Genomic DNA, 24376 nt, shown 5'->3' with positions numbered 1-24376 from the left:
TGGAAGACATCCTAAGACAAAAGTTAAAGAGATTGGTAAATGTTCTCCCCACAGGAAGGTCTCCCCAACCATGTGTGCAGGTGGACCAGAGGGCCCCCTTGTGGGAAAACTCAGGGTTTCCCCTCCAGACAGGTCTTTCTTGTACCCATCATGCTCACAAACAAGAACTTGATTTAGACCTGCAATTCCACACCATCGACCATGATAAGAATGATCTTGGCCTGAAAAACTTTCAGAGCAGATATGACTGGTTGCCCATATCCACATCATTAGTGCCCTGGTGGACTGTCTCCTTCTGAGCAGCACTGCTCCCTGGGGGACCTTCAAGATGAGTGAGCCATGAAATGGCCACCCAGGGGATAAAAAAGTTGGGGGGGTGGTGCTGCGGAATGAAGTTACTTACCAGTGACCCTTTGCATTTGAGCCTACGCCTGACAAGAACGATGAATTTGGCCTTGCCATGGTTAATGCTGCCAGAGCTTGGGCTGTGGGGGAAGGAGGGACACCACCAGTGGGCCAACAGGGTGGCTGCCGTGTGGTGAGAGGTCGCTTCCCTGGAAGGTCTGGTTCAAGTTTGAACTCTGCTCCTGCCGCCTTGGGCGAGGCAACCCTCTTCCCCTTGCTGAGCTTTGGTGCCCTCATCTGTTAGAAATGCCTCCCTCACGTGGCTGTGGGGAGGGCACCCGGGAAGCTCTCCTTGGCTTCCCCTAAGGATCTCTCATCCTATTTGATTACAGCTGCCTCATCCAGTCTTAGCGGCAACCCCACATCACGCGTGGAAATCCCGTTATCCCATGAAAATGGTGTGATTCAATGCAATTAGGATAAAGAAGGACTTGGGGGTGGCCCCCAGTGGTTATGCTGCAGGGGCCAGCAAGTGGCCTCTTTATTACCAGGAAGCCCTGGGTGTCTCCCAGCCTGGCTGCTTCCCAGGCTGGTGCTAGGTCTTCTGCTTGAACCTTCTACAAAGCTAGGTATCCCATATTTCAGGCAAACACTTTTATTACGCTCTCGCCCTGGGGTGTGGGGAGGTTGGTGTTAGTTGTAGGGCCATTCAGAACAAATTAGCTTTGAGCCTGGGAATCTCTTGTTTTAGCTGGAATTTTCACAGCAAGAAAGCCACTGGGGTGACAGCCTTTCCTATACGTTGTCTCATTCGATCCTCAGGACACTCTGATGAGGTAAGCTAGGTAGGCATTATTTTACCTTTTAAATCTCTCTCTATCCTGTGCCCCTGCTACCTTCCTAGTCCAGGCCACTGTCAAATCTTTTTATTAAGCTTTTTTTGAGGTATAACATATTTAGTAAAGTGTACAAACCCTAAATGTGCAGTTGGATGAATTTTTACACCAGTGTGACCACCATCCGGGAAGGAGATAGAGAATATTCCCAGCGTTGGGGCACCTGGGTGGTTCAGTAGATTAAGCAACTGACGAGAGTTCAGCCCAGGTCCTGATCTCAGGGTCATGAGTTCAAGCCCTGTATTGGGCTCCATGCTGGGTATGGAGCCTACTTAAAAAAAAAAAAGAATATTCCCAGCTTTACAGCAGGTTCCCTTCTCCTCCACCCAAGGATGACAAGGATTCTGACTGTTCTTCTTATAGAATTCCTTTGCCTGTTTTTGAACTTTGTATAAATAGACATGGACAGTCTGTCTTCTGTTGGGAGATTCATCTATGTGGTTGTATCAGTAGATCGTTCTTTTTCATTGCTGCATAATGTTCCAGCATGTGGATATACCACAATTTGTTTGCCCATTCTGCAGTTCTTGCACATTTGGGTTGTTCTCAGCTTTTTGCTATTACAAATAAAGCTCACGTCTTTTGCTGGGCCTTGTTCCAGGCCATAGGGTATACCTACATTTAACTTTAATACCTATTGCCAAAGATTTTTTTCCAAAGTGGTTGTACTAATTTATATTCCTGCCAGCAGTGTGTGAGAGTTCCAGTCACTTGACATCCTCACTAACTAACCCTTGGAGTTGTCACTCTTTTCAGTTCCAGCCATTCTGATGGCTATGTAGTAGACTCTCATGGCGGTTGTACTTTGTGTTTCTCCGATGATTAATGATGCTGGGCATCTGTTCATTTGTTTATTGCAAGCCACAGTTAACGCTCTCCCAGAGCACTGGGAAGGACTCCTAACGACCTTCCTGTTTCTGCTGTGGGCCTCTCTAATCTCGTCTGCCCCGTACCTCTGCAGCCAGTGGTGTTCCTAACATGTACGTTGGATCACGTTACTCTCTTGCTTAAAACCTATCTGTGGCATTTTCTTGCCTTTTGGATCAAGGGCCAGTCCTTGACCTGTCTGCACCTGTCCAGAACCCCTGCCCATCTCTCCAGATTCATCTATATCATTCTCCCCCTTACACTCCAGCCACCCTGGCCTCCTTTGGGCATGTGAGTTGTTCCCAGTTTTTGGCTATTACAAGTAAGCTCATGTCTTTCTCCTTCTCTGCATTCAGTGCATTCTATAATTATATACCGATGTGACTATGTGATTGACGGCTGTCTCCGCTACAAGACTATAGGCTTCATAGGAGAAAGCCTGGCACTTGTCTTGCTCGTTATTGTATCTCTCGTGCTTAATGTAGTGCCCGACATATAGTAAGTCCTCAATTTATAATTGTTGAATGAATAAATATGGTCTTAGTTTACAGATGAAGCAGCTGAGGCTCTGAGAGGAAAAATGCCTTCAGGTCGCACATCCGAGGCTAGAAGCCAGGTTTCCTGATGATTCCCTGCTCTATCCGCTGCCGTGCCCCATGCCTCTGATAAAACAAAGCACTTTCTGGTCACTTTCGCACAATTCTAGTGTAAGGAGTACTATGTTATGATTCTTGTTGTTGTTATTGTTATCATCTCCCCAAGGCAGCTCCCAGGAGGTGGTGATGGGGTCTGTTTCATTCACCGCTGGATCCTCAGCACCCAGTACAGTGCCTGGAATATCAGAGATGGTTAACATCGGTTAGACTGAGAGTTGACTATTGGGGCACTGAAGCATTGTTAGTATGGACCAGCATATGGGACAGTCCACATGTTTTCATTTTGCTGGGATTTTTATGGGACTGATTATTGCTCAAATTAGGAAGCTCGGTGGCAGGTACCTGGAAATTGGTCATGGGCTAAACGGCATTCGCTCGAACCTCAATCATCTACCACTACCTCGGGCTGCACCCAGGCAAGTCGGCTTTCATTTGGCCTCTTGGGTAAAGAGTTGGCTTGTACCAGGAAGCTGGAAACAAGAGGGCACTCCAAAGGCCACAAGGCACCTACCAAAGAGAATTAGGACTTTGCTCATTGTTGGCAAGCAAATTGATGCTGCTCATTGCAAATGGATCTTATTTGCTCACCATCAAGTCTTATCTGCTCATCCAAGCAGGTCTTACTGCCGTGCTGCTTGGCAGCAGATGGGTCCCGGGGATGGCAGCTCCATGGAAGTAATAAAGTGGCGTTTCTTTTCCAATTGTCTCTCATTGAGACCTCTCGGTAATTCAGATTGATTGTCCTGTAGTCCAACGCAGGGACTGACTGAGTGAGGTTTGTCTGGGCCAGGATTTTTATCACTGTCTCAGGAACGGAGTGCTACACACAGCAAGGGTGGTCCTGAGCTGCCCAGGGACCCTGTCCTTTCCAGGCAGGGGCCAAGGCCTGCGTGTAGGGGATGTGAGGAGACAGTGGAACCAGGCTTCTGGACTCCAGATGCCTCCCCAGGAACAGTTCTGGAACAGTTCCCGTCTCCCTGCCTCTGCCGTGACCGTGGTCCTTCGAATTCCCAATTCCCCGTGGCTTTGGTCTTTGTCTGCAATGGCAATGCTCCTCCAGCCTCTAAGAACTAGCCGCTGGGAGTCCTAACGGGCTTCCAGCAGTGCAGTCCCTCCTTTCCTGCTTTGGCTTGGCCCAAGCTCCGGGGGCTGGCCTCCACCCAGGCAGAGAAGGTGGGGGAGGAGGGAGGGAGAAACAATAGCTCCTTAGTCCTGAGCTGTCTTGTGTTTAGGAGCAGGGAGACACAGGGGTTCTGGGGTGCTGAGGGTGAAGCTGGGGTCTGACAGGGTACTGCATACCCCCTCACGCCAGTAGCTGAGCCACCAGCCCGAATCTCTGCTCAGCTCAGAACCCTCCAGTAAGTCCTGTGTTTAAAGGCCCAGGGCCCGGCCTGCCCCTGGGAACAAGGTCAGCCTTGGCCCCCTCTTCCCCCTTCCTTTCAATTTCTGTGCATTTTTAGTTCTCCTCCTGGTCCTGTCTCTTCTCTGGCCCCCCCTTCCACAGCCCCATCCCCTCAGACCCATCTACCCCTCAACCCCATCCGACTGCCAATTGAAAAGGCCTGAAAATAATGTGAAATAATATAGTTTATCACCCAGAGGCTGCTGACAGGCAGCACGGCCACCTCTGAAAACAGGCAGGGAGGCTGGGAGGGCGAGGAAATTATAGGCTGCACAAAGGAGAAAAAGTTAAAGTGAGAGCTCCATAAAAGAAAGTGGAACTATTATGCTGCAAAATGCCAACTCATTACAAAGCGGCCAAATAAGAGAGAAATACGGCCCTGCCTGTAATAGCGGTTTACAAGGGAACATTGTAGAGCAACAGAAGAGACGCTGCTATAATTTGCTCTAACAACTCCAATTATCCCTTTTATTGATTTGGCAACACATTTAATAGGAGTAGCCACACCTCTTCTGTTACAAATCATTAAAGGTGTTGAACGGTGTAATTTTAAAATTGTCCTCCTACGGTTGTCAGTGTGACAGCATAATTCCCCCTGATTTCGGCTATGTAAACACCGAGGCACGGTCATTTCCCCCTTACAAGGCCAGAGATGTTGTCAGCCTGGGGTTTTTGTGCAGAAACATCCATTTAATACATATCTTTTTTCCCCCAGCCGGCTCTCCTAATTGCAGAGAGGTTTGGTTTAGTTTTTGTGTTCCCCCCACTTCTCTCTCTCATGCTTTCCCTCTTCTCTTCCAAGTAGGAGGTGTGCGTGTGTGTGCGTGTGCCTGTGTGTGTGTGTGTGATGGGGCTAGTGGAGGGAGGGAAATAAACAGGCTGTTTGGCCTTCCCTTTCTTCCTAGGCAGCCTTAATCACTGCTTAAGTCGGGGCCCCGCACTTAACATCCGGGGGGCAGGCCCTGCGCGCCCCCGCCCGCGGGAGCGGACGGCGCGCACGCTCTCTGGGCAGGACCAGCGCGCCCCCGGCGTCCGAGCTGAGCCGCCAGAGGGGTGGAGGGAGGCTGGGTGGAGGCCAGCCGCGCGGGCTCGGCGCGGGTGTTGGGGTCGGGGTCCGGGTGGGCTAGAGGCCCGCGGGGTGCGCGGGGAATCGCAGCGTCGGAAGGGCTGGGGCGAGGGATACCCAGGCAGGGCGGTGGCCGGTAGGAGAGGGCAGCGCGGAGGGCGGGGTTGGGGGGACAGGTGGCTGGAGAGGCCCCGATGTTGAGGGGGACGGAGGGGGGGAGGGGAGGGTGTGCCCGTCGCCCGCCTCTTGCCTCTTTCTCACGCGCAGTGCCCTGATGGAGCCCTGCTTGGGTTATTTACCCTTGCGTTGGTCTCCCTCGCCCACCTACCAGCTCCTTGGGGGAGTTTTGTGGGGTTTAGTCACCAATGCATCCCAGTAAGGAGGTCTCAACAGACATCTGTTGAACGGACAGGGCAACTCGGTGCCCAGGAGGAGTCCGAGCAAATGCGGGGAGGAAGGGCTCAGGCGGTGGGAGGGGGCGAGCAAAGGGCAGGGTGGCTTGTTGGTGTCCGACCCTGTGCCATGAGGTGGGGCTGTGTGGGGGTGGCTGGGGCAGGCTCATGTCCTCCTTCTTGCCCCTAAGACCGCACCCAAACCAGTTTCAGCCCCCTGTGTGTGGGCTGTGTTCACACCTGCCAGGCACCACACGCTCCTACTAGGAAGCGTTGGCCAGGGGCTGGGGTCGGGGAGGGGCGTGCTTTGTCCAGCCAGGACAGCATTCCAAATCCACCTCCGAGAAATCTTTGGGCAAGTTCCCCTACCTTGACTCTTCCTCTGTATGATAGAGCTGGGCCTGCAGCCTCTCTGAGGGGGTGCTACTTCGGCTGAGGGCCAGTGGGCCAGGCTTCTAAGCCGGGGATCAGAATGAAGCAGACAGCCTGCACACACAAGCCCTGTGGCCTTGAACTCCTGCTCCGTACCATTGGAATTGGACTTAAGCTGCAGGAGGAGGGATTTAAGTTAGACCTAAAGAATGTTGGCTCTAAGGACTCCATGGTTCCAGATCAAGTGACTGGGGACTTTCCTAAGGTCAGGAGAGCCCCTTACTCTGCACTGGGCCAACTGAAGAGCTCTCGATTTGGGGAAGGGGGCTGCTGCCTCTGGCATGGTCATCACGGAGACTGCAGGAGCTGGGCCCTCAGCCTTGGCTCCCAGGACGGTTGGGGGATGGGAGGCAGCCCCAGCAGCTGCCATCTCCCTGTCATCTGCCCACACATCTGTGGACCTTGTTTGCCTTCACCAGGGCCTGGCTGCCCACCCCCCACCTGAGCCTGCTGCACCCCTGAAGGAGACAGCTTAGCTCTCCTTAAGCCCCACTCCCTCCTCCTCACAGGAGAAAGCTGTGGGTCTGCCGTCTGTACCCCGCAAGGCCAGGGCGGTGGCGTGCGTGCGCACGTGTGTGTGTGTGCGTGCGTGCATGCCCATCAGTGGCCGCCTCTTTCTCGTGCTCTCTCTAAGCACTTCTGTGTGTCTCCGCTTCTGCCTTCCTCCTCAGCACCTCTGGGTTTCTCTTTGTGTCTCTTTCTCTCTGGCTGTCTTTCTGTGCTTTTCTGGACTTCTTTTCATCTTTGTGTTTTTTGCTCACTGTATTGTCGTTGCCATTTTCATGCCGGCTCTCTCCCACCAGACCGTGAGCTCTGTGGGGGCGAAGACTGTCTTTTATCTCGCTGTGCCTGCCCGTAGTGGACGCCTCATACATTTCTGTGGAGTAAGTGGGTGGGTATCGGACTCTGCCCAAGAATCCTCTTGTGTCTGCTTGCACCCTTCTGCGTCTCTGCGCATCTCTCCGAAGCTAGTTTTGTGGCTCTGTGTGGAGCGGTACCTGGTTTATTCTCAGGCGTATGTGTATTTCTTGGGGGGTATTTCCCCTCTCCTTGTCCTTGACTTCAGGTCTGCTGGTCTGCCTAAATGTCTCTGTGCCCCACGCCTGCAGGTCTCCGACATGGAGCGTGAAGGGTGCTGTGTGCAAAGCAGGTGTCCTTCCTGGGCGTTCCTGTTGGGGGAACTGGACTTCCAAGTCTGCCCCTCTCTCCACCTAGGTGAGCTCCTCTCAGACTCTTCATCACAAGAGGCTGTGAGCACCTGAAACTGCTCACCTCCCTCTCAGCCTTGGATGGGGCGAGCTGTGCTCCTCTCTATCTCCTCTCACCATGACCCCAATCACAGCACCTGCCCTTCTCTAATTGGCCGATGTCAGCGGAAGGGGGGAGGGAAGGCTGATGTCCAAGGAGGAAATCCCATTAGGGGAGCCCGAGCCAAGTTATTAGTGGTTAAGATGTAATTGGAGTTAGTGAATAATCTCATTCGATTCATCTCATATTTATGGCGCACCCAGCTGTGTGACCTTGGGTGAGGTGCTTCACCTCTCTGATGAAATAAGACCTCAGTGTTTGCCAAGGCATTCTGAGTCCCTGAAGCTGGAAGGAATCTCTACTGAACTCTGATAACTTGCTGCGGCCCCTCTCCTGGGATAGACTCAAACCTTGTCTCCGAATTATTTGTGTGGTTGCCCAAGTTCCCCTCCAAAACTCTGCGCTTCTCTGCGTTCCTTATCCCCACAGTTAAGTGCCTTGCACCCAGTGGGTGGTTTATCAGTGTTCTGAGTGGGTGACCGAATGATTGAATGCTAGGCACTGTGATTAATGTCAAAGAAATAGAATTCCAAGACCCTGCACTTAAACAGCTCACAGTTGGGTGATGGTGAGGGGGGAGAGGACCCTGCCCCGTGCTAGCTTTGTGAACTGAACTGAAGTGAATTCCTCAGCCTCTTTGTGCCTCTGTTTCCTCATTAATAATAGACAAGTAATAATGGCTACCACACAAGGGTTTTATGAGGGTTAGAGGAGATCGTGTGTGTAGTTAACTCCCTGATGCCGTGGCTGGCACTTGGTAGATGTATATTCTTGCTCTGTTCCTAAGTGGAGAAGGGGCACGAACCCCACAGATATCAGTAAGAGAGAAATCAGTCCTGGGTGGGTTTTTGGATGGAGGGTGGGGAGTGGGGAATCTGGTACTGGCAGGTAGATCTTGCTTTCTTGTGCCCTGTGGGTTTTTTGGCTTCTTTTTCTCCTCCTCCCTTCCCCAGCACACATGAAGACAGCAGGTGCTCAGAAAGTACTTGCTGAATCGATGAATAAAATGAAACCTAGGGACGCCTGGGTGGCTCAGTCGGTTAAGCGTCTGCCTTCGGCTCAGGTCATGATCCCAGGGTCCTGGGATTGAGTCCCGCATCGGGCTCCCTGCTCCGCGGGGAGCCTGCTTCTCCCTCTGCCTCTGTCTCTCTCTCTGTCTCTCATGAATAAATAAATAAAATCTTTAAAAAAAATAAAATAAAATAAAATGAAACCTATTTTTGTGTGTGGGGGCTAAAGACAGCAGACCCTGAATTAGGCTCTTCAATGGAATCACGTGGCATCTTTAAAAAAATCCACTTTCCCACTCCCAGCTTCTGAAATCTGCCCCCCACCCCCCAACAAATTGGTTTAGAATCTCCAGGCTTGGGTTCAAAATTCAGTATTTTTTAAAGTTGCCCAAAATGATTCTGACATGTGGACAATTTGGGATACCCTGGCTTAAGACATGACCAAGATTATATATGTTTAATGTACATTTGACAATAAAATAAACACTAAATATTATTATTTGAACGTTGTTTATAAAAACCTACGTTTACACCCTGTGTTCCACTCCCATGTCTCCTCAGCTACACTGGGGGTCATTTTCAGGGTAACACTTGGGTCAGGGTGAGGAAGGATGAATATTTAAGTGGGGCTCGGCGTTGGGACTTTGTGTCCAGGCCACAGACACAAAAAGGGTGAAGGGGAAAACGAGCAGCCTGGAGGTTCTCTGCAGAGCTATAGACCTTGGAGCAAGCTACTAGCCCCCACCTCCTAGAGCCTCCAAAGAGCTTCTCCTGAGCACCCCCTTGCCAGCCTTGGGAGGGGACACAGGGGCTGGAGAAAGCAGCTTTACCCCCCACAACATGGCTGGGCTAAGATAAAGGGCAAAGGTAGGAGGAGTAACTTAAAAAAAAAAAAAGAAGAGTGAGTGAGTGAAAGCTTCTTTGTGGAGATTTGAGATGTTTTTGTGTTTTTGGCATCCTTGGTTTATTGTGTCCGTTACGCTTGTCATTACAAGGCATTGCTTCTTCTACTCAGAGTGACCAATACATAATGGGTCCCTACCATGTGCTAACCCAACCCTGTAAGGCACAGATCATTATTGTTTTCTATTAAACAGATGGGGACTGAGGCTCAGAGACATTGACCTGCTTGAGTTTACACAGCTAACAAGAGGAAGAGCTGAGAGGTGACCCCAGATCTTCTGACCGCAAGGCCCATGCTTTTACTTCATGCCTTCCTGGAATGGGCCCAAGCCAAGGATCAGGGAATTCTCTTAATGTGGCTAAGCTCCAGCAGGGATACAACTGTCTGAGTCTAGATCACTGCCTTGATTCCCTTCATTGACTAATGGCTTTGGCTGGTGGAGCCTGGGGAGAGAGGACCAGCTCTGGGCCAACCCCATTCTTCTTCTGGGCCCTCATACCCCCATCCTTCTCCTGAGTGACCCCTCTTCAAGTGGGTGTCTGGTGCTCACAGAAGGTCTCCTCTCCCCCACCTTCTTCCCCTGCCCTGTTCCATTTGACTTCATTCATTCATTCATTCATCTCTCCACCCACCAAATCGCTCAGCAAACATTCATTCAGCTTGACTAGGCTCTGTGCTGGCATGGGCATTCAGGCCTAGGGAAGACCTGGCCCTGGCCCTGGCCCTTTTTAGGCGCTCTCAAGCAAGAGAGGGCAGTGAATTCAATGCCAGTACACTGGGATTGGCACCCTGCAGGAGAGACAAGGGCAGAGGAGGAGGAACCAGCTTCCAACCAGACCCTATGAAAATTGGTCTTTTTATGTTGCATGGGACAAGTTTCAGCTGGAATGGCTAGAAGTGGCCACAGTGTGGCACTTGGGGGACACCGGCTGTTTGGACTGCCTTGAGGATGTGATCTGGTCAGTGGCCTGGACCGCTGGTCGCCCTGGGTTGCAGGAACCCCACCCCCCAATCTGTCCCTAGTGCCTTTCAGAAGGCTTCAGGCCCCTCAAAATGATCTGTCCTTTGAGAAGGACTTCTCCTCCTTCTAGGCTGTGTTCTTCCCTAGAATTCTGTTCTCCCAGTGTGTATGCAGATGTGTGTGTGTGAGAGCGAGAGCGAGAGAGAGAGAGAGAGAGAGAGAGAGAGAGGGAGGGAGGGAGAGCAGGAGGGAGAGAGCAGGAGCATCTTTTATATCCCATCTCTGCTTCTCCTCCATCGCTGGTCTTAGGCAGTAGATGGAGAGTTGGAGCCCCATTCTAGGCAGAGAGCCCCATCCCTGCCCTCTGCAGGAGCACAGTGCCTCAGTCGCCACAGTAGATCCTTCCTCCGTCAGGAAGCTTGCAGCCCGGTGGGGAAGAGATGGGGAAGAGAAGACATGCTCGTTTTGCACAACTTGAGAGCTCTCCTCAGAGCCTAGAAGGAGCCAGGGGGAGGAGAGGCAAGAAGTAGAGGAGGAATAAAGAAAGGCCTTGACTGTGGGAAGACCTAGGGAAGAAGCATGGGATGAAAGGCCAACGGCTGTCACCTCCCTGGAAGACAAGGACCAGGGACCTTTGGCAGGCACAAGACTCCCCCCCTTCCCTCCCCCCAATGGGTGCACCTCCAGGGCCAGAGTCTAGGCTGTGTCCCCCGTGGGGGCAGCATGGGTGTGGGGGGAGTTCTGAGGTCTCAAGGCCAAGGGGTTAAGCCAGCAGCAGAAAAGTTTGTGGTGTCAGCCCTTTCCTATCTGCCTCTCCCTCGTCCTGCGTGCCCCCCCCAGCCCCCACCCCAGTCCTCCTCCTGTCCTGCTCCTCCTCCCTTTTCCATTTGGAAGAAGGAGGCTTGCTGTCTTTGTATTTTAACTGTAGCAAAAAGATTAAATTGTTTACGAGCCGGGAGCCTCGGCTGGCTGGATGAGCCGGAAGAGACAAAGATAGACATTCTAATTCTCCCCTGTTCTCCGGGCCTCCGTCCCCCTGGCGGCTGCTAATTCTTTTATCTGCCCCCAACACTCCAGGCATTATGTGCATTCATAAAAAAAGGGGGGGGGGAGTGGAGAGAGCCCTCGCCGAAGCCAGCAAAATTACTGTTCTCTGCGCGGATTCTCCGATAGCAATCTCTTGAATGCTGATTACTTTTTCCCCCTCTCCCGTGCCCCCTCCCCCCTTCCCCAGCACCCAACATAAGTTGGTCTTTAACCCTTTATCTTTAGCAAGCAGAAAGACACGGAAAACATCTCACTCAGTGGGTGGAAAAAAAAAAAAGCAAGGCGGGGGAGGGAGAGGGGAAAAAAAAAAAAACAAACCCCAGCACAGAGAAGAATTACTGTTATCTTCCCACCAGAAGAGGAACAGCAGAGATAAGGGAGGCCTGAAGAATTAGAAGAAACGCAGCATTGGGGGCTCTGAATTCGCGCCGAAGCTGGTTGTATTTGTCTGTCACGGGGGTTCATAATTTTCCGAGGTTGTTTTGATAGACTTATTGTGCGGACCGCGTAGAAAGCTCATCAGCATTTGTTGCCTCTGAGCATTATTGTCAGAGGTAACTGCGTGTCTATAGACTGGGGGACATAATGGCTGAAGCAGAAAGCAGATAAAGCCTGGGCCCTTCTCATTAAGGACTATCTCTGCCTCCGCAGACCGGCTGGGATTGAGTGACCTGGGCAGCCGCACAGGGCCTACGTTATGCCCCAGAAAGCGAAAGGCGGCGGCGGGACCAGGCAGCCCAGTGTGCACCGCCCCAGGGGCTCTGTCCTCGGCACCCCCCCCCCCCCCCCCCCCCCGGCCCCAGCAGCTCGGAGGGCGCCCCCCGCGTGAGGGGGTGGCCCCGGGGCTCGCTGAGCTGCAGGGTTTGTGGTACTGCAGTGTGTGTGTGTGTGGGGGGGGTGGTGGAGGCAGTTCTTTGGTTCAGATGAGGTCCAGAGAAGGGGACCACTGTGCTTGAGGCCTCGCAGTGAGGGGGGGCAGAGCGGGTTCTTCAGATTCTGGCAGCTTCCACCTTGGTCGGTGCCTCACAGGGGGAGTCAGTGAGAGGCAAGCTTCCCTTAACGCAGATCACTGTCCCCGCACGTGCCGGGAGGGGTGGGGGGGGCTTATGCTCTCTTAGCACCTAGGACCTGTGGGCCTCTCTCCCTCCGCTCCTCCCTTCCTCTAGCACATTCTTTTGGAGTGCCCGTGAGGAGCCAGGTGCTGTGGAATGCTGCAGGTGTGCTTTCTGTGTAAACCCACTGGCCATCTCCTTCCCTCCGTCTACCGCGGAACCACCCTCCTTCTACCTCCCTCTTTCCCCAAAAAGCCAGCAAAGTGGAGCGGATACATCTAGGCAGAGAGGCTCATATATGTCCTCAAGCCAAGTCCTAAAGCCAGGCTGGGATCAAGCCATATACTGAGAGCGGAGGCTGGGGTCCGCAGAAGAGGGCTCTGTGTAGCCTGGGGGTGGGGGGCGGGGGGCTCTCTCTCTGGCCCTTCTCCCATCTGTGAAATTGTGGATAATAATGTCGCCCGCCTCACGGGGTGGTTGTAAGGACAGATGAGAACATTTATTTAAGGAAGTTTGTTAGCACAACGCCTGGACATACTCAGTGCTCGTAAACCTGTTGTTACCTTCACGGTGGCTGTCCCTCTGTGTCTCTCAGGCCCAGTGCGTCCTCCAGCATCTGGCCAAGCCTGTGGGGCGGGGGGCCTCTGGGGGGAGGTGTCTCGGCTGTAAGCGAATGCTTTGTTCTTGTCTTCTGCTCCCAAAAACGTGAGACCTTGGTGTTTCCTGAGCCCATCCTTCTCAGTTGGCTGATGAGAAACAGGCCCAGAGAAGGAAAGGACTGGCCCAGGGCACACAGCAGGTCCCAGGCAAAGCTGGACAAAGGACAGCGGCTCACAGCTCTTGGGAAGTGGCTTCGGTTTCTGCCTGGGAGGCTGGCCAGGCAGGAGAGAACACTGGTGCTTGTAGCCACGGGCAGAGAGGACCCAAGGCCCTGCCCCTGGCCCAGGGGCCCTGAGCCCATAGCTGAGGCCATTCAGGTCTGCAGCTTATGTGGAATGACCTGGGCCAGGCTCAGGAATGTGAACACTTTTAGCAGTTGATTGATCTGCATTTGGTTGGCTCAGGCCAACTGAGAAGGGCCAGGGTCAACAACATAGGGATTTAGTGCTGGGGCGGGTAGGGCAGGGGGAGGATGCAGTCAGGTCAGGAGGAGGGGCCCCAGGCAGGGTATGCTTATGGGGGAATATGGTCACCTCAGGGTCGCTGGCCACAGCGTCTGCAGTGTGGACAATGGGGAGCCACCAGACACAGCTTCTCCTGATATAGCGGAGCCCCAGCATTGCCCCATGCACCCCTCATGGGCACTTCGCCAGAATCGGAAACTGGGCAGAGGGTAGGTCAAGGGACTCAGCATCCATTGAGCACTGCCTACATGCCACAAGTCGTACCTGTCTTCTGTCATCCTTACTAGCTTTGGGCCTCCTTAATGCCCTAAGAGGAGGGTGTCACCATCCCCAGTTTACAGCGAGGAAACGAAGACCCGGAGAGGCATAGTAACAGGCTTCAGATCACAAAGTTAGTAAATCAGAACCGGGACTTAAATCCAGGATTCCCTGACTCCAGAGTCAGGATTCATCACTCTCCATCTGCCCCATATCTTTGGGGTTCACAGACCTTTCCTTCCTCCCTTCCGCCCTTCCCTCCTTCCTTCTGTTAGGGAACATTTACCATGCCCTAGGCACGGTGTTGGGTGGGTAATACGCCGCCCAGCACTCCAGGACTAGCGGGGAAGATTGTCAATGTCAAGTCGGAGAGGGAGCCAACAGGGTAAGGAAAGGAGGGTCCAGGGGACAACTGAATCAAAGCTTCAAGATCAGAAGGCAGACAAGGCGGTAGGGGCATTCCAAGCAGAGGGAACAGCCTATACAAAGACCTGGAGGCAAGGAGGAGCGTGGAATGGACGTTGAGCTGGGAGCTGGGTGTTGGGGTGGGCAGGTTGGGCTGGGCCTTATCCAGTGCATCGCTGGGAGCCCCCACGGGTTCCAAATAGCTTGGAACTCCCACCTTCTGGAAATTCGGGCTCTGCCAGTGACTGCTACCCTCTTCAACCCTACCCTCCTCAACTGTCACCGGTTCAATGAGAGACTGATTCCTGATGGCAGAATGTGGCAGGAGTGACAGAACGCCGAGCGGAAGGAACATAGACTCTGGAATGCCTGGCTCTCGTGGACTGAGATTCAAATCTCCACCTCCAGCTGCGTGGCCTTGGGAGCCAGGAGTGTAATCTCCCTCGACTCAGTTTTCTAATCTATAAAGTGGGGACAACATCTACCTCACCGAAGTACTGCAAGAATTACCTGAGGATGGCATAATGGGCCTGGCACATGGCGGCCTTGAAACAGAAGCCATTTCTCCCTTCCTCCCCCCCAGCCCCACATGCTGCCAGCGTTCTGGTTAGGGCCAGTGTATTGTGGTGCCTCTGTCCTTGCCCTTCTTGGGGGGAGCTCACCTGCAGGGCTCACCCTCCTTGAGTCCTCAGGAAGCTCTATGGTTTTGGTCACTCATTGTCTCCTGGTGTCCAGGCACTCCTACTTCTCTTTCTTGCTTTTGCTGACGATGACATCATGGCATCCATCCCAGCCTGCCCTCCTTGGCAAGACACCTAGCATTTTTAAAAATAATTTTATTTTATTTTAATTCAATTAATTAACATATAGTAGATCATTAGTTTCAGAGGTAGAGTTCAGTTATTCATCAGTTGCATATAACACCCAGTGCTCATTACATCACGTGCCCTCCTTAATGCCCATCACCCAATTACCCCATCCCCCAGGACACCTGGCATTTGCACCCCATCCCTGTTCCCCAGCACAAATACCCATCAGCCCAACCTTGCTGTGGCCAACGTCCCTGGACATAGCTTCACCTGCCTAGACCTACGGACTGTTCCCTCGACCTTCCTGCCTCTCCAGGCCAGACATGTCCCTTGTCCACGTTCCAATTTTGCTCCTTGTGACAGAGCTAGCTTCAGGGGGTTTCTGACCCCTGGAAGGCCTTAGAGTCATCCTGCAGTTTAGATTGGGTGGAGGGGTAGATTTAGGCCATCCTGGTGGCCAGCGGGCTCTGAATGAGGAAAACGGCAGGGACAGTTCAACCTAGTGGAGAGAATTGTAGCTAAGGATCCGGAGATTTGATGGAGACCTGGCTCACCTGCTGTGTGTCCGTGTTAAATCACCGGCTCTCTCTGGGCCTCAGATTATTAACCTGTAATCGGAGATGACCCATCTCTAAAGCCTGATCTGGCTCTAACGGTCTGGGATTCGGGAGGGGAAGGGCCAGAGGCCACAGCAAAGGTCAGGTCGAGAGCTCCTTCTTCTGGGGCAGTGCAGGGGGGCAGCGGGGAAGCCACCCACCCCCCCCAGCTCAGCCCCGCCCCTGCTGGCTCCGAGACCGCTCCCTCCGCAGGATTTACAATGGGCTGAATTCATTTGCATGACAAAATTGGCTCGGGTATCCAAGTGTTGCGGGAAGACAAGTGTAACATTACACAGAACAAGCAGCCGGGAGGAAGGTTACCGCTGCCTACAATGAGGGAACAAGCAGCCCGCCCACCCGCTGCTTCTGCCAACCTTTCATCCGCTGGCGGAGTGGGGGGCTGCCCTGGGGCGGTGTCAGGGGCGGGTGTGGGGGAGGGGAGGAGATGGCATCTGCCCAAGGATCTGGGGTGGGGGGACTCCTGCTCCCAGTGTCTTCCCACCATTAGGGTGAGGAGGTTTCTTTGCTATTTCTAAATGCCTACACCTTTTAAATGGCTGCCAGGTTAGTTCCCCACTCTCAGGACTTGATAACATAAACATTTTCTGAACCATTATCCATGCCATCATCCACCCATCCACTCACTCATCCATCCATTCACTCACTCATCCATACATCCATAATCTATCCATCCACCTACCTACCCACTCATCCACCCATCCAGCCAGCCAGCCATGCACCCACCCTTGCCAGTCACCAATCCATCCTTCCACATGCCCACCCACTCCTACCTACTCACCCTACACTCACCCATCTACCAATCTGTCTGCACACCCCTATACACCTATCCACCCATCCTTTTATATACCTACCCATTCATCCTTCCATCAGTCCGTTCATCCATCCATCCTATCATCAATTCACTCATCCACCCATCCACCCACCTACCTATCCATCCATTCATCCACCCACCCATCCACCCACGCATCCATCCACCCATCCACCCATCCACCCACCTACCTATCCATCCATTCATCCACCCACCCATCCACCCACGCATCCATCCACCCATCCACCCATCCATCCTATCATCAATCCATTCATCCATCCATCTGCTCATCAATTCACTCATCCACCCATCCACCTACCTACCTACCTACCCATCCATCCATCCATCCATCCACCCTTCCACTCATTCATTCATCCTTCCATATGCCCACCCACCCCTACTCAGCCACCATCAGGGATACACTCATTCCTCCACCAATCTGTCTGCCCATCCATCCACTGATCCATCCACCAATCCATTCATTAACTCACCTATCCTTCCTTCCATGTCTCTAACAAAAACAGATATTGGACACTTTTTATGTGCCAGGTTAAGCTCCAGACATTTCTCTGTGCCTTAACTTCCTCCTCGATAAGATAGGGATAATAATAGTATCTACCTCACAGGGTTGATCCTGGCCCAGAGTAAGTGCCATGTAAGTGTTTTCTACCATTAATCTTATTAGGCACTGGAGATGTAAAGGTAAATAAAATATAGTTGCTACCCCAGAAAAAAATCACCGTCTTTGGTGAGGAAAGGTGATACAAGAACATTGGTGTTACAGTCCTATGTGGGTTGTGCTCTATTATAGGGAAGTATAAGGGACTGTAGGGGGTCAGAGCTGTGGCATCTTGTCTCATCTGTGACTCTGCTTGCGAGGTAGGTCGGGACAGGAAGTATTGTTATCAGTCTCCCTGGGTGACAAATGAAGAAACTGAGGCTTAGGAAGGCCAAAGGACTGCCCATGACCCCACTCCCACAGAGCCACCAGGACTGAATGCTGTGTTTTCTGATTTGGGGACATCCCAGTGGCCTGGGCCATGCTCTCCCTGTCCCCTTCAGGCTGCTTCAAAGCTGACTCTGGTGCATGAACAACACCTCGCCGTCCAGACCCCAGAGGAAGAGAATGGCTGAGCTCTAAGGTGCCACCCAGAGCCCCCCACCCATTCTGAGCCCCTCATGTAAGGTAAAGAGGACAGTGGCCAAATGAGATGGGTCAGCTCAGGAGACCGGAATGGGGGAGGGGAAGGTGGACATCCGCTTGGTCTTTGGAATGGCTGCCTGAGCAATGAGTTGCTGGCTAGGCTGCAGGGGGTGATGCCAATGGTAGAGGAGGATCAACCCGTGAAAACCCAGGGCAGCACATTTGATCATTTATCATTATAATGCTCAGATCCTAACCAACAGAACTGCCCCTGGCCAGGCGGTCGTTTCCTTATCCTGAAAAGTCTGAAAATATTAGAGAAAGCAGAGTGTGATAGAAGGAGGGTGGCTTTTGGAATGTTTCAGGCCCGGTTTCGAATCCAACATCACCTAACACTATCTGTATGATCTCAGGCAAGTCACTGAACTTCTCTGAGGCTGGTCTGAAAAATGAGACTAATACACCTCCATCCCAATATTCTGGGACAATTAAGTCATAATCACCAATACTTATAATGTGCTTACTACATCTTTCTCACAACAAAATCATATGATGGTCTTTTAATTTTTTTAAATCAAGATTTATTTTGGAGTAATTTTAGATTTACAGAAACACTGCAAAGATAGTACAGAGAGTTCCTGCCAACCCCTCCCCCATTCCAGAAACACTGGGTTGGTCCCGGGCTCCATGCTCTCTCACTAAAGGGCCCCACAGGCTGGATCCCAGCCTCTGCATCTGCGTCCCGCTCCCGTCTGGGTGACAGCCAGGAGCCAGCGGAGAGGCAGCTCTTGGAGAGTACTTTATACAGAGCAGAGATCGATGGAGCAGTCCTGGATGGCAACGGTTCTGTCCAGGCTGGCTGTCTGGTCAGTGCTTACTAGCGGGCCCACAGGAGGTGCTCAATAAGAATTTTGTTAAATAAACAACAAATGAGTGAATGAAGTACAGGGCATTCGGCTTTGTGTCGAAGATTGAATTCAGGCACTTCTAGGAGCTTTTCCAAATCTAAAAGTTGAGAATTCTAAAATGACTTTTCCCTTGAGAAATGGGAATCACCCGTCTGTGTCTTGCATACCGTTAGGTGCTCAGTGGATGATACCCATGCTGATATCTCTATGCACATTTTCCCTTGGTCTCAATTTCATCTCCACTTATGTCAATTTTGTTTTACCTTATTGTGGGTTTCTTGCAAGCTGCCTTAGATCCTTAAGGGGTGTGTGTGTGGGGGGTATGATGGTACATAAAGAACCACATGAGTTAATCATGGATGGTAATGATGGTGGCATGTGTTGAAGGCGAGGTGGGCGAGGTCGTAGGTGGTCCCCCACCTCAAGATTCTTGGGGGCCCTCCCTTTGGAGGTTCTTTTTTGTCCGTTTAGTCACTTAGCCTCCAAATGTGTTAGGTGAGTCTGACTCCTCCCCCAACAAGACTGCGAGAGTCCCTAAACAGGAACGGGGCTTCCTTTTTGACTTCTTGCCAGCACCCAGCATAATCCCCAGCATGTGGGAAGCACACAAATGATGTCCTGTGCTCTCCAGCACTCGGTGCTCGGGTACACATCTGGGGCTCAGCCCCTCCTGGCCAGCAGCCGGCACTGGTCTCGGGTTACTGGTTACGGGGTGGGGGGAACTCCAGGTGGCTGGGCCCAGAAGGATAGGGTCAGATCTGGGGGCACTACTGGTCTCCCCTCTTCCGTGGTGACCCAGAGAGCCCCAGCAGTGGGTTGAATTGTGTTACCCCAAAAGGATGTGTCCAAAACCTAACCCCCAGTATCTGTGACTGTGGCTTTCTTTGGAATTAGAATCTTTGCAGATGTAACTAGTTTAAGGACCTTGAGATGAGGTCACCCATAGGGTTGGCCCCCGAGCCAGTGACTCGTGTCCTTACAAGAAAAAGAAAGAGATGTGAGACACAGAGGTTGGAGCAAAGCAGCTGGAAGCCAAGGGTTTCTGGCCACCTCCAGAAGGTAAGGAGAGAGGCATGGAGTAGACGCTTCTTCAGAGCTTCCCGAAGGAGCCAACCCTGCTGACACCCGCATTTCAGACTCTCGGATCTCGAACCGTGAGAGAACACATGCCCGCCGTTTGAGCCACTAAGCCGGAGGGGATTTGCTGCGACAGCCCGAGGACTGTCTTCCCCTTCCCCAATCTCGCCCCGCCTGCCTCCAGCACAGTTTTCTGGCAGCCTCTTAGGACAAAGAGAGGACATCACCCATCCTTGCCCCTCAACCCAGGGACTGCAGGGAAATCTCGCAAGCAGCACTGCCCACCCAGATGCTGGCGACTCCCAGCATGCACTTCTCTGGGCCTCAGTTTCCCCATCTGATGGGAGGTTGGACAAGTCAAATTTCCTAATTTCTAGGAAAGCTAGAAATTCCCCCCTTTCTAGCTCTACGGCCTGAATGAGTTTTGCAACGCTTCCTCCATTTTCCCATCTGTGAAATGGGGATGAGAACTCTGTCTCACTCATAGACTTGTGAGGATTAGCTGAGCTCATGCATCAAAAAAGAGCTGGGGACACAGGAAGGTCTCTCATCAGGCAGCGCTGGCCTTCATCAGCATCATGGTTTTGTTGTCATTGTTATTATTACTCCTACTATTACAACAGCGACGGCATGCCAAGCACAGCACTAAATGCTTTATTATCTCACTTAATCCTCACAGCCTCTGGAGGACGGGAAGACCGGGGCTCTGAGAGGTCACGTGACTGCTTAGTCAGGTGGTTCGTCAGTGGCAGAGCCCAGAGTCACCTGCCAGGCTGCCTGACTCCCAAACCTAACTGGAACCCAGCACAGCTTTCCAAAGACAGAGCTGCCCAGGTTCAGTGGGAGGAAGAAGGAAGCATTAATCGGGCACCTACTATGTTTCTGTGATCAAATTAACCTTTACAACTGGCATAGCTGGCTGGTCTGATGATTCCTAATGTAGAAACGGGGGGCTCAGAGAGGATCCTCAGCTTCCCTGTTGCACCTGGTAGAGCAGGACTGCTACACTGGGGTGATTATACCTGGCAACAGAGCCAGAACCTTCCCACACTGGAGCTACTTTCCCTGTACGTGTGTGTGTGGGGGGATCTGGCTGCTCACACTTGCCAGGTTGTGTGAATCCGTGGGTGTGGGTGTCTGTGAGTGTGTGGATGAGTGTGGGAGTCTGTGAGTGCGTGGATGAGTGTGGGAACAAGTGTTTGCCTCCTTCTTCCTGCTGACCCCAGAGCATCTCTGCTCAGATCCGAGCTGTCCGATAGGAGCAGCCAGGCTGTGTGTGTGTGTGTGTGTGTATTTGGCCAGGGATGGGGGCCCTTTGTCTCCTGGGCTCTGTACCCCAGGGAGATTGGTGGTGGTGGGGGCGTGGGGCCACCTTGGAAGGCCCGAGCACTGGGAGTAGGGAGGAAGGCAGGGTAGCCCATTAAAGCTGCCCTCCTGGTGGGGGGCAGATAAGTGGCCCCAGGGGGCTGTGCTGAGGACCCTCTAACTAGCTTGTTGCCATGGGGACACTGGCTCTGAATACAGGCCTGGAAGTCCAGCTTGAGCCTTCCAACCCCTCCCCTCCCTGGCAGGTGGAGACCCCCAGCTGGGGTGTGTTTGTCTGGGAAGGGGACTGAAGGGCCATCTCATCTAGCCGCTCTGTTATTTAAAGCAAAGGCCTCCATTCCTTCTCCCATCTCTTCTCCATGAGAGTTCTCCCGGGTCAAGGGAGAAAAGGACTTTCTCCGACTTACTGGGGGAACAGGAGGCCTCAGGATTCGGGGTTAGCTTCCTGTCTCCTCAGGTCTGGCAGGTGACTCGGGCAGGAAGAGAAACGTATGTGGTCACACAGGTACACGTGGTTTGCCGACAACACAGCAACTCCACTGGGAGCCCAGACCCCTGCTGGCCCGGGGGACACTGAGGGACATGGGACTTGTCCCAGTTTATCTGAGAACCACCAACTCTCCTATCATGGGGTCTGGAATCAGAACCCCTGGGGGTTTTTGTTAGTGTCTTTATTTCGAAAAATTTCAAACATTAAAAACCAGAGAGAAGTTTCATGAATCCTGAGTGCCCATTGCTCAGTTACAACAGTTATCAGCTTTGCCCATCTTGTTCCATCTGTCCCTTCCTTTTTTTTCTGCTGGGGAGGTTGAAAGCTAATGCCAGAAAGCGGCCGTTTCATGTGGAAATACTTCAGAATGTACTTCTCACTGATCACTGACCAGCCATGATCACATCTAACAAAATGAACAGTAACCGCATGATGAAGATTCTCTGGATCTCGGTCTAACTGCAGATCCGTCATCAAATATGTGGACCCATGCTCTGTGGGTGAATGGAGGCCATGAGGCAGGGGCAGCTCTGTGCTCTAGCTTTGGAGCCCCAACAGAGTGAGGGGTGAATGCCTGTGGCTTTGGAGGGGGGTTATTTCGCTTTATGGGGCCTCAATTTCCTCCTATGCCAGAGGAACTTACTTACCTCTTCCAAGGCTATTGGGAGGATCGAATGAGATTATATGTACACAGTACTGGGCACACAGTGAGGACTCAGTAAATGATGGCAGTGATCATGATGCTTCTAGAGGAAACTGAAGTTCAGAGAGTGACTTGCCCAAGGCCACCGAGCTCAGAGTAGGGAGTCTGGGATGGAAGCATAGATCTTCTAAGTATGCTAGGATGTCCATTCAACACAGGCTCCTCTCACCCCCCTCTGATCCTGCCCCTGCTCATTACCACCCCGCACTACATATGGAAATGCCACAGGGGGTGACTTCAACAGGTCCCTTTTTTTCTTGAACCAGTGGGTCAGTCATGGTGGCGTAAGCCGAACAGGTGATGGGACGCCAGCAGACCTAGCTCCAAGACACCTAGAACAAGACCCTTCCCCTCCCTGGGCCTCAGTTTCACCATCTGTACCAGGAGGGCACTGACCTCTGCTTGGTCTCTAAGAGGTCTTTAAGTTCTACTTTGCCCCCATGAGGGTTAGTAACCCCGGGAATGTGGGGGATATTTGAAATCGATGGGGGCATTCACAGCAGTCCAAGACCCCAGGCTGCAGGACTGTGGGGGCTGGTGAGGGAGAACATTCTGTATTGGGGAGCAGAAACGGGGTGGCCCAGCTTAGTAGAATTGAAGCTCTCCCCTCTTCCTGGGTTGTGGGGCCCTGAAACTGAGTCTGTGACTTGCTGATTGTAAGTACCATATAGGCGAGATATAAAATTCCACTGATGTAATGGACAGAACTAGATAGAAGATCAGCAAGGAAACAGAAGGTTTGGAAAATACTCGAAACCAACCAGGCCTAACAGACACTATTTTCAAATACTGGTCTACTAGAATATTCCACCCAACAACTGCAGGATACACATTCCCAAGTGCTCATGGAATGTTTTCCAGCAAAGAGCATATCTTAGGCCACACACCAAGTCTCAATAAGTTTAAAAAGATTGAAATCATACAAAGTACATTCTCAGACAACAGTGGAATAGAATTAGAAATCAAGAACTGAAGGAAATTTGGAAAATTCACAAATATGTGGGAAACAACACACTCCTAAATAACCGATGGATCAAAGAAGAAATCACAAGGGAAATGAGAAAGTACTTTGAGATGAATGGAAACAAAAATACAACATTCCCAAGTTTATGAGGTGCAGGGAAAGCAATCCTGAGAGGGAAATTTATAGCTGTAAACATTGACATTAAAAGAGAAGATCTCAAATCAATGGCCTAACTTTCCATCCTCCTAGAAGAAGAGCAAACCAAATCCAAAGCAAGCAGAAGGATGAAAATCATAAAGATTAGAGTGGCGATAAGTGAAATAGGGAATAAGAAAAAATAGTGAAAAATCAACAAAACCAAACGTTGGTTCTCTGAAAAGATCGACAAGATTGACAGACCTTTAGCAAGACTGGCCAAGAAAAAAAGTGAGAAGACCCAAATTATTAAAATCAGGAATGGATGTAGAGACATTACTACTGACCTTATAGAAGTCAAAAAGATTATAAAATGTTATGGACAGAGAGGTTCAAAAGAAGCTCCACACCCTTTCTGGAGATAGAGAGAAAAGGACCAGGAATGGCCACCAGTAGTTGCCTTCAGGGAGCAGGAGGGGGAGGAAGGGCATTTGCTTTTCATTATAAGCCCTCCTGGGCTGTTTCTGTTAAATGATTTTAGTGTAAAATATAACATATGTACAGAAAAGCGAATAAAAAGAGAAATACTCAGCTCAGAAATTTATCACCAATGAAACAACCATGGAACCATCACCCAGGCAAGAATTAGAACATTGTTAGCTGCCCGGATGCCCCTCTCCTATCCTCACCCAAGCCCACATCCCCTAAGGATAGCCACCATCCTGACTTTTATGGAGAGTACTTCCTTGCTTTCCCTGATAGTTTTGCCATCTCTAAACACTATAGTTTGGTTCAGTTCATGCTTTGGGCTTTATATAAATCAAACCACACAGCAGGTCCTCTTTTGGGTCTGGCTTCTTGCATTTAACATTATGCGTGAGATTCACCCGCGACGTTGCACGCGGTAGCGTGTTCATTTTCTTTGCTGTGTTGTATTCCATTTTAGGAGTGTACCACAATCTATGTGTCCATTCAACTACTAATGGAATAGGCTTAAAAAAAAAAACACCATGTACATGAAGATAAATTGATAAAAATATTTTCAATAAAATACGAATTAAAAACGGAACTCCGCCAGCGTGAGTTTAATTTCCATTTCTAAGACGCTCACTTTCTTTTTCTGCTCTCATCAGTCATGAAGCCAGTGTGGGAACCAGAGAAAATAGGTCGCTTAGGGAGGAGCCCAGGGGGACAAGATCCGAGAGATGCCATGTGCCCGTGCGGTCCTCTCCGAAGCCCTCCTCCCCGATTTTCAGCTTTAAACAGG

General features: G+C 51.6%; 1 long non-coding RNA gene across 1 annotated transcript in view; it reads left to right on the top strand.

Annotated features, from left to right (window-relative positions):
* The window catches only part of LOC118543635 (uncharacterized), a 55410-nt gene extending 35035 nt beyond the window's left edge, over nt 1-20375 (top strand). Inside the window, exon 6 of the long non-coding RNA XR_004921181.2 lies at nt 20171-20375. This is a non-coding gene — a long non-coding RNA (uncharacterized LOC118543635). The remainder of the gene's footprint in view (nt 1-20170) is intronic.
* The last annotated feature ends 4001 nt before the right edge of the window (nt 20376-24376 follow it).

The sequence above is a fragment of the Halichoerus grypus genome, chromosome 2 (assembly GCF_964656455.1).
Source record: "Halichoerus grypus chromosome 2, mHalGry1.hap1.1, whole genome shotgun sequence".
Classification (NCBI taxonomy): Eukaryota; Metazoa; Chordata; class Mammalia; order Carnivora; family Phocidae; genus Halichoerus; species Halichoerus grypus.
This window is presented reverse-complemented; position numbering and strand designations above follow the sequence as displayed.